The 10,754-nt window shown below is 41.6% G+C and overlaps 1 protein-coding gene across 4 annotated transcripts in view; it reads right to left on the reverse strand.

Annotated features, from left to right (window-relative positions):
- Nucleotides 1-200: 200 nt before the first annotated feature.
- DPF3 (double PHD fingers 3) overlaps nucleotides 201-10,754 on the reverse strand; it is a 225,779-nt gene continuing 215,225 nt past the window's right edge. The window contains exons 12-13 of one of the 4 annotated variants that reach the window (XR_005225499.2): nucleotides 9,502-9,781; nucleotides 8,791-8,926 (exon numbers count right to left, since the gene is read on the reverse strand). The gene's annotated coding sequence lies outside the window, so the exon portion shown is untranslated. Of the gene's footprint in view, nucleotides 1,402-8,790; nucleotides 9,782-10,754 lie in introns of those variants that run through there. The other 3 variants (XR_005225503.2, XR_005225502.2, XR_006291957.1) reach the window with 3 other exon arrangements.

Genomic DNA, 10,754 nt, shown 5'->3' on the forward strand with positions numbered 1-10,754 from the left:
GGATAACTCAGTCCCCATAGCCATTCAATTCTTGGCTTCTCTGTTAAGAGTGCCAACACGGGGGCCAATTCATGCCAGCTATGTCTGTGTATGGACATTTGTACACTAGGTATTAATTCGAGACCAACGATCCATTTCATATAGCAACCAAACAGCTATCAGTTAACAGATTCCAGTTCTGATCTACGTTTCTTGGGCTAGATGTGACTTAGATGCAAAAGACTCTATATCCTGTGCCCTACAACTTTTTAATTGGCTAGAAAGCCTGGTGGAGTATACTGACACTAAATAATTACATAGCAGCCAGGTCAAGAATTTGAGTCAGGATTTGCTCATAATGTCTAATGGATTCAGCATTTTATGCTGTGTTGGCATTGAAAGTTGAAGTCACAACAGTTGTGTATTACTGGCCTCACACTGAAATTGATATTACATAAGAAACAAATTTTGTTGCACATTTCATTACTTTAAATATATTTAAAGTGCAGTTCCAACAAACTGAGTCTATAAAAATGGCATTATAAAAATTGACAAAATTGACTGGTGTCTCATTGATTTCTATAGGCTATATGTTCAGTTTTCAAGTTAACAGATGTTTTCCCCCAACTGCCAACCAAACCAACTTAGCCTGGGCTCCGAGAATCAAGCTGGGTACCTCACAGGGTGTGACATGAGGCTTGATTGATTAATGTCTGAGAGGTACTTGGACACTATGCTAAGGACCACGGAATGCCTCTAACTAAAAAAGCCACATTTTTGCCTACCTATGTGAAAGCTTGAAAAATGTTGACGGTGGTTGTATGCGTATGTTATTAGACAACCTTCCTTGTGGTGGTAGCTCTCTTGCATGGAATCTCAATCAACATGATAACTTCACCAGCTGTGGTGCTTGGGTGACTAGTGTGGTGACAGAAACATCAAGGAAAAAGTCCATGCAGTTTCAGTTAAATTGGTTAGAAAACAGGTTGGTTTCAAATTAACTATAACCACTAAGGAAAGATTCCTAGGGATGACCACGGACAGCTCAATAAAACATCTGCTCATTTGGCAGCCACAGTCAAAAAGGTAACAAAATGTCAAGAAGCGTAAAAAGTAGGCTAGAAATAGTACTAAGAATGTTTTAATATCTTTATGTAAACTGATGACATGCCCTGATCTTAAATACTGTTCACTTCTGATCAAGTTACCTCATAAAAGATATAGCAGAAAATGGCTGATTTCAGAGATGGGTGACAAAAAATGGTTGGGGCAGGGAAATACTTCCATATGAACAGAGATTGAAAGGACTGGGAAAGACGACTTTAGAGAGGAGATGAATAAGAGAGGACAGTTTAGAAGTGTGCAAAATAATGAATGGTATGGAGAAGGTAGATCACACCCTTCTGTTCACCCTTTCTCCTTCTGCAAAAAAAAAGGGGACAATCAATTAAAACAACAGGCAATACATTTAAAACTGATAAGCCAATCCCTAACTGCTTGAGTTTAGGAAGAAATTTGCTCTAATGGCAAGTTATTCCATAATGTCTCTTACTGGGATTATTGCATCTTTCCTTGAAGCATGTGCTACTGGCCATTGTCAGACACTAGACTAGACTGGTTTGATGAGGGATAACAATTCCTATTTTCTCATGTGTGTAAAGTAAGTTTAATTTTTAGGGGAAAATAATGAGAGATACTGGGTATGGGTTTCGTGCCTAAAACACTTAAATTATTGAATGGGACTCAAAAGACTTTAATCTGGGCCTGTTTAAAACATTGGGCAAGATTCTCTGTCATCAAAGTCAGTGGCACTATGCCAGTTTACTTCAGCAGAGGATCTGGTCCCCTGCACAAACTCCCTTAATGTATATGTCATATACCTTGTCCTGCATCAATAATAGCTCCCCATCTCCCCCATCCCTCATCCTTATAAACACATTCTAAAACAATGGTCCAAATAGTAGAGTAGCACGATTGTAAGATGTAACGTTTTGTACCATGACCTTAGAATGGGGTAGCACGTTTAATAAAGGGGAATCAAGGCTCTCCCCCGCTCCTCTTCCTCATTCATTGCAAGTAACATTCACATATCACTGAGTCTATCCCTTATTTTAATAAATGATTACAGAATTGTACAGTAATAGTCCCAAGCGCTGCAGTATCAGTAGGCCGGATCATTGTATCATTTCCATAGTATTTAAAAAAAACCCAAAGGATTACATCAAAACTGTTTCCAAGGCAATGTGCTATGATGTCACAGAGGATTTATCCTGCTTCCCGTTCCAATTATTACCAAAGAGGAAAGTTTGGATTATCACCATGTTAAGCGCCAATAACAAAAAGAGCCAGATTCACACTCTCCCAAAGTTTGATGGTATTTGTCCAGAGTCTTTGTTTGCACCCTCTAGATCTCTAGATAAGAGGGAGGAAAACTGTTCTAGCACTCACAAGCCAAGCGCAATGCTCAATCTGAAATAGTGGGGGTGGGGAAAATGTGGTAAGATAATTATTTAAAAACCCACAACTTTGGGCTCTTTGTAGCACTGACTGCCCGTCATATGTAATGATTTGCTTGAAACTTGGCAATAACATTCTCCCTTGCACACCAGCACAGATGATGCCAACACAGCTCTGAGGATAACGTTTGTTAAGTAATTGTTACTGCAGAGCCAGTAAAGGGAGCACATTTGCTTGAAAGATTTGTTAAAGTGCTCACAAAATACATAGGCTGTTGTGTGTGTATTTACAGTTTCTTAGCTTAGAGTAATGACAATAAGGAAAGGTCAGATTCTAGCTGGCAGTGCACATAAATGCCCATCAACAAATCCATGAGCACAGCATTTAGATGGTAATGACATGTAGCAGCTAATGACCCAGGCTTGGTTTGAATTGGTGAGATGGTGATGGAAGTGTTCATTATCAATCCCCTGAGACACTGTGCCCCAAGAACTAGGGCTGTCACTTCAGACATAATGACAACGTCCCAGGAGAGCCCAAACAGGAACTTTACGTGTTGACATGACTGCAAATGGTCCAAAGCTTCCAGCACCATCTTAGTTTTCAACAGTTGCTTAAATCTCACAGGACAAATGTCTGTCTCTCTTACAGATAAATAGAAAGTAGGAAGGAAAACATTTTTCTTAGAGGGCACTTGCCTACCTAATGAGGTCCAAAATATGGCCTACTTTAGAACTGATCATATCTTGTAAGGAATGTCCTCAGAATCCTAAATAAATATTTTTTTTAAAAAAGAAAACCTACTACTGTCCTCAGATAAAAAATCCCATAAGAATAAGCCTACATTTTGATGCAACAAACTAAGCAATGTTGAGGCTCATGTTGACTTCCGCTGCAGTAGGAAGACCGTAAAATGCAATGCCTGTTGGAGGGCCAGGTTGAGATGGAAAGGAACATTTTTCCCTATGTTTTTAAACAGCATTTTACATATAGCCAAGAGAGCAGATAAACCATTACAAGACTATTAATTCTGACTTGGAATGAGCTCAATATTTGAATTTCAGCAACCCCAAAATTCCAGGCTCTCCAGATCTCTAGGTTTGGTTCAACCCTTTATGGAAGTAGGAGCCATTGTGAAGTTTAGCTTTTAAACACCATTAATTTTGGAGGTGTTAAGATTTAGGTTGGGGCCTATTTTGATTACAGAGTTGAACATGCCCCTTTAAACTAGTTTGTGGAATACAGTTGTTAAGAAATACAGTAAGGTTTTATTTTAAGAGAAGAAAAAGAGATGAGATGAGACAAAATATGGAAAGATGATTCTCAAAAAAGCTTTAATGAAACTGGCCTTTGGAAATTTTTCAGTCACTGTTGCCTTTCCATAAGAATGTAGGAGCAAGGAAATAAGAAGGAATCAGGCAAGAACTCCTTTTGCTATATTCCCTGGGGAGCTGTGAAAGGACGGGTATGTTATGTGTTACATTTTATCTGTTCCTCTGATTTTGAATAGATTCTCTTTCCATCTAGCTGCAGTGACAAAGCCTCCATCAGCAGTGGGCAAAGGGCATCAAAATCCTGTCTTGAACTTACGATACCTGCAACTGTCTGGTGTGTCAACAAATGACTATGTTCAAGCACAGTTCACAGGCTGAGGAGAGGGTGTCTTCTGCCTATGTGACACGCATCCACTCTGTATCTTAGACAATTTAAAGGCAATTCCAATCTTAATTTTCATGACCACAGACCACACAGCAATTCCCTCAACTACTGCTAACTAGCAGCTTAGAAATATTAAATGGCAGAGGCATAACTTGAATCCTTTCCCGATGGACAAAACTCCCCAGTGTGTCACTCCCCAGGACTGCACAGGTAAAATGAGGCTAACTAACACTAAGACTTAGTGCCAGACCAAGAAAGACTCTCTTGGACAGCCTGCTCACTCACTCAGGACATGTGCGCTGTGATCAGTGGAACTGGAGTCAGAGGGCCCGTGTACCTTGGAGGGACAATCATTGGAGGTCACCAGAAAAACAGGGAATGTGAACAAAGAGAACAGGGCACAGGGTTTAATAAAGATCCACTTGCTCAACTTAACTTGCATTCAGCTTCACTCTTTGCTGTTGAAACAACATGGAAAGGAGAAGAACCTGAAGTGGATTTTGTCAGTCTTCTCATTCATTAGGAATGTGAAAAAAAGCTGAATTAAACCCCTATCCTCATCCTCTGAAAGAGGCAGGTACAGCTCCTGGGTGGCCTATGTTGGGTTTCAGTGAACTGAGTCATAGTGGGGACTGGACTGAATGAAGTCTGAAAGGATGTCAATATCTGAGAAAGCTGCAATCAGCAGAGTATGAAATATGGCTTACATTTGAATTTATAAGCCCTGGGTGAGGAAAATTCAGCTGAAACAATGGTTTTCCTGTTCCAAAATAACAATAATGGTGGATATTTCAGATGCATAAGCGAGTAATATAACAATACTTTGCACTTCCACCCAAGGGTCTAAAAGCATATTACAAACATTAAAGAGTTATTGGCCTGATTTTCAAAGGTGCTAAACACTTCCAGCTCCCATCAACGATTGTAAAATCAAGGCATAAACCCTATTAGGCCCCTCCTCCCATGGTGACAAAGTTAATTATTTTCCCCATTTTACAGGTAGACAAACGGAGGCATGACAGAATTACATGACTTGCCAAAGATCAGGCAGCAATTCAGCAGCAGAGGTGGGAACAGAACTCAGCTCCCTGGCCACCAAACTCTATACTTTAACCACCCATCCATGCAGATTATGCTCACATAGTCTGCCAGCCCACCTTACTTAAGTGCGCATACATTCCTCCATGGTTTTAGGGCACCCGCTGGCAACTTCCAATCATCCTTCTTTTAGTTTATCCCTTGGTTAACACTACGGGCGAGATTCTGCCACTCTTGCTTATGCTAAGTAGTGCCTTACTACATAATGACAAGTTTCAGAGTAGCAGCCATGTTATTCTGTATCCACAAAAAGAAAAGGAGTACTTGTGGCACCTTAGAGACTAACAAATTTATTAGTCTCTAAGGTGCCACAAGTACTCCTTTTCTTACTACATAATGTACCTCTTGATGTCAGTCATGCTATTCGTGTGTCTGTGTGTGTACGGGTCATCAGTGAGAGTAAGGGTTTCACATTCTGGCTCTAATTAAAGGTACCAGTGCTAATAACGATGCTGCTGACTGAGAGTGTGTTGTTATGGTAATCATGACAGTGAAGTATTTGGGGGCTGATGTTACTGCTGGGAGAGTTCCCTTGGGACCAGAAAGACCTCCTGCTCTGAAGGACATTAGCTCCCTTCCCCTCCAAAAAATTGAGTTTATCTCGTATAATCCAGACTGGGGTTGGTGCCTGCCCTGAAAAGCCACTTAACTAGCTGCCTGGGCTGGAGGTCATTATTAGTAATTATATCTCCACTGAAGACAGATTTGGCTGCCTGCCAGTCCCAGCTCCTGCCCTTCTCTGACCAGAATGAGAAAACACAGCCAATCAACACGAGCTTTTCATTTCCTTTGCAGGGCCTTGACTGTTCAGCATGAGACCTCTGAACTGTCACCTGAATCTCATCTGTGTGTGCAGTACCACTGACCTGAGGCTGTCAGGGTTTTCATGGGGTAGGAGAGAACAGTGTAGTGGATAACTAGAAGAGAATTCTTCTCCATCTTCAGCTGTGACCTGGTTTCACAATAGTAAATAATAGTACTTAGTACTTATCCAGTGATTTTCATCCACAGATCTCAAAGCTGTGTACAAAGATGGGATAGAATTACCATCTCCACTTTATATATGGGGAAATTGAGACACACAGACTGGGTGACTTTTCATGATCATATATCAAGTCTTTGGCAGAACTGGGAATAACAATGAGATTTCCTGATTCCAATGGACCAAAACAAAAATTCTATCCCTTCTGGCTGTGAAGAAAACCTCCCAAGTAACTTAAAGTAGAGTTTACTTCCTACGCCTGCACACAGGCAGAGAGAAACAATAGTTCTGAGAGGCGGAACTTGCTCCATTTAGTTCAATTGCTTGTTAATGCTGAAGCCCAAAGATGACAATTAAAATGTACATATTGTTAATTATTTCACTGCTGGTCATTTTAGTAGAGACACTGTGGTTTTGAACTGTGGGCAGAGCTTGTATAGAGTACACTATATTTCCTGCAGTTATTGTGGCTGCTGCAGTAGCAGGCGAGTTAAGAACCATATCTAGCATAGGTTGCTGGCACACAGGGTTCACATCAGGAAAACACAAAGGACATGGTGGGCGTGAGGGGGTGCGAGTGTGTGAGAGAGAGAGAATGCCACAGATTTAGTCCTGGGATTGGGTGAAATAAAATGAGCCCATACTCAACTTTCCCTGTCCTAAAACATTAACACATTAAACTATGAACTGGTCTGATGTTAGCAATGAAATCTTTGGAGAGGTTTATCATGAACTGGGTGAGTGCTGCCCCGTCTCCATTGCTTCAGCTCCTCCCCTCCGTTCAGATCCCAAATTTGGCTCCTGCCAGATTAGAGGTTTCATGCAACAGTCTCAACAACAGTTTGACCAGAGTCTCATGGAACTGGAGATGGGAAAGACATGTTATTTATTTGTAGTGCGGAAGCATCTTAGAGGCCCTGACTCATTGTGCTAAGCATTGTACAGGTTTATAGCAAAAGGAGGTCCCTGCACCGCAGGGCATACATTCCGAGTCTACAGTGAGAGACAACAGGTGCACACAACAGACGGACAGGTGGATCACAAGGTAACAGTGCGAGCCTCTCCAATCTGGCTTCCACTTTCTACACTCCACTGAAACTGCTTTCAGCAGAGCCTCTAACAACCTCTTCCTTGCTAAATTTCAGGGTGAATATTTCACCCTCCTCAGCCCATTGGCTGCCTTAGGTATAATTGTGCATCTTCTCCATCTTGAAATCTTGTCCTTCTTTGGCTTTACAAAATCTATTCCCAGGGCCTGATGCAGATTTGTTCCCGATTGTGTTATTTCCATTGTTTTATCCGGACTAGTTTTTAATGTCTGAACTGAAACAATGCTGCTTCTTTCACTTTTCCCTTGGAAGACTATTTCTTAGAGTAACAAATTTCAGTGTTTAGTCATAGATATATTGGATAGATAGATCTTGCTGAAGGAGATCTTTCTGTTAATCTAAATTTTCCCTTTCTTATTTGTCTTCCTGTTACTGCTAGTTCTACCTTCATGTACCACTCTAAATGATTCCTATTGCTCCATGGTGTTTGAAATACTTTCCTACAATCCCTTGTTTTAGTTGTTTCTATGGCCACGTCTATACTACGGGGACTACAGCAGCATAGCTACAATGCTGCAGCTATGCTGGCATAACGTCTGTAGTGTAGACGCAGCCTATGCTGATAGAAGAGGTTTGTCCATTGCTGTAGGAACTCCACCTCACCAAGTGATGGTAGCTAGGTTGATGGAAGCATTCTTCTGTTGACTTAGCTGTGCCAACACTGGGGGTTAGGTCAACATAGCTACAGCACTCAGAGGTGTGGATTTTACACAGCCCTGAGAGCCGTTGCTATGTTGATCTAAATTTTAAGTGTAGGCCAAGCCTAAGAAAACTACTTTGATGCAAGAGCTTTGAATTAAACAGCTGCACTGAAGAAAATAATCCCCTGGAATATCATTGTGCACAAGATACACTAGCCCTGCAGCAGTGACAGCCTTAATTAATATTTCTTTCCACATTCATCCTTTTTTCTCCCTCCTGTATGACCCCTTTCAAAAAACAGACAGCGGATAAAGAGAAAACACAACAGCCCCACACCTAATATGCTGTGTAGGAAATTATCTTTTTGAGTCAGAGTGTAATAAACCCTTTTCAGAGTGCAGGAGAGAAGCTTGGGAATAGCAGTTTAAAAGCCACGGGGAGTAATGTTTGCTTCATACGAATGCAGTTTAACAGTGGCTTTCCAGTCTCAAGACCTGAGCTAAACCACTATTTGCTAACACAGTTAAAGGATAGTGCTGCCCCAACCACGCTAAAACACATGCTAGAAAATGGACACCCTCCACCCCGAGCAATGCTGATAGCTGTGTTAGCATATGGCTATATTCAACTGGAGTTGGCGCTCAACAACTGCGGAAAGCAGTGCACAATCTCAAGTCGGGGAATCTAAAAACTGAGATACTCAAAATTAGCAGGTGCTTTTGAAAAAGCCCTTTGGGTGGCATGAGGTAAAATTTACTGTTTGTAAAGCTCTTTGAGTGCCTCAGATGCAAGACATCATGAAAGTACAAAATCCTGTTAACTCTGAGGTGAGCACAATGCTAGGTAAAATGAAGAGGGACTCACCTGTAGTCGCACAATACAATCACTGTAGGCTGTTGGTCAAGAATGCAAATATTCCTTTCTTTGTGAGAGGGAAGGGAAAAAATGCAGCACCCTCATTTTCCTTTTTAGTAACTGTTAATTATTTTCAGGCCCTGCACTAAAGGGGAAGAACTAAAGGTTAAATGTGCCATGCTCACAAAAAACAAAACAAAAACAAAACCCCAACCCAAACCAACCACCAAACTACACAATATTAAGGCTCTCATGGAGCAGTCACCGTGAAATCCAAACTAATTATATGCCATTCTTTGGCACCTCTTTCCAGCTCAGGGTAGTAACAGAAAATTCCCTCCAAGCAGAGTGAAGTGTGGTTCTAGTCAGACACAGGACTATGTAATTGGATGATCCCATCTTTAGTTTTCTCTCTTTGCTTCTGCATCAAATGTGACTCATTTAAAAGCTAAGTCGTGGTTTTGCTGTCAATGCTGCAAACTCAATCTTGGATCTCAAAATCAAGCTACTGACAATTTTATTGATGCTCCCTGAGGGAGAATAGGATCTTATTCATGTTTCCATAGCTGTATTAGCTCTGAAGGGCTAACGGGGAGTGTTTGCTTGTGATAGTAAAATAAGCACATCTGACTCAGATATACACAGGGAAGAGATCTGTCGCATGGGTCGGTACTGCTTAGATACAGTCACCTTTTCTGACTATGAGCCTGATTCACTTACTCACTGGTTTCCTGGACCAGGATCCAGTCAGTAGAGCCAAGAACACGGAAGGGCCAGGACCAAGCTGGCTGGGGGATTCAACACATCTCCTGGACAGCCTCACCCAATGTAGCTGAGTTGATAGTTGCTCCTCTCTGGAAGAATCCCTGGGGTAGGACAGCTGAGGTGCTAGGCTGTCTCTTTCAATAAAATTGCTCCCATGGGCACACAGGAAGCAGTTTGCAACTCACTGTCCCAACACAGGTGAATCATTTCCCATAACTGCACTTTAAGGGCTCATCTAAAATAGGATAAAAGATGGGGGAGGATGGGTTAAAATGTGTGACCAAATATGTTTTAATGAAAAATATTTCAGGGCCCTGGTACAGAGAGGAGCTTATTTTCACGTCACCTCAACCAGCTAACATGTGTTTCAATAGATCGTTAGAGTTTAAGCCAGAAGGGACCATTAGATGATCTAATCCAGGGGTTCTTAACCTTTTTCTTTCTGAGGACCCCACAGCATGCTTTTAAAACTCCATGGCCCCCCTGTGCTACAACAACTGTTTTTCTGCATATAAAAGCCAGGGTTGGGGTTAGGGGGTAGCAAGCAGGGCAATTGCCACAGGGGGTCCCACTAAGCTAAATTGCTCAGCCTTCAGCTTCAACTCTGGGTAGCAAGGCTCAGGGTCCCAGGCTTCAGCCCTACGCGGCAGGGCTTCAGCACTCTGTCCTGGGCTCCAGTGAGTCTAATGCTGGCCCTGCTCAGCAGACCCACTGAAGCCTGCTTGCGGCCGCCCAAAAACCCCTGGTTGAGAATTGCTGATCTAATCTGACCTCCAGTATGTCACAGACCATAGAATTTCACCCAGTTACTCCTGTGTTTGACTAACTGTTTGACTGTAATTGTGTTTGACTAAAGCACATCAACTAACAAGACATCCAATCTTGATCTGAGCATTTCAAGAGATGGAGAATCCATCATTTCCCTTGGTAGTTTGCTCCAATCTGCATTAAAATACTGTATACTGGAGTTTTTAAAAGTATCAGTTCACATGTATTCACTAGCAGTTTTAGAACACGCACCTTTTTATCCTAGTCTAACCCTCAGTATTTGGTTCACATCAAGTACCACTAACAACTCACACAGCTGTGCCAGAGCCAATGGAAAAACCCCTTTACTGTAATCACAACCATTTACTTTTTAATGTACCGATTTAGTTTTTTAAAAGCCTCTAAAAACAACATTCCCAAGAAACAAATAAAAATGGTGA

The sequence above is a fragment of the Chelonia mydas genome, chromosome 6 (genome assembly GCF_015237465.2).
Source record: "Chelonia mydas isolate rCheMyd1 chromosome 6, rCheMyd1.pri.v2, whole genome shotgun sequence".
Lineage (NCBI taxonomy): Eukaryota > Metazoa > Chordata > Testudines > Cheloniidae > Chelonia > Chelonia mydas.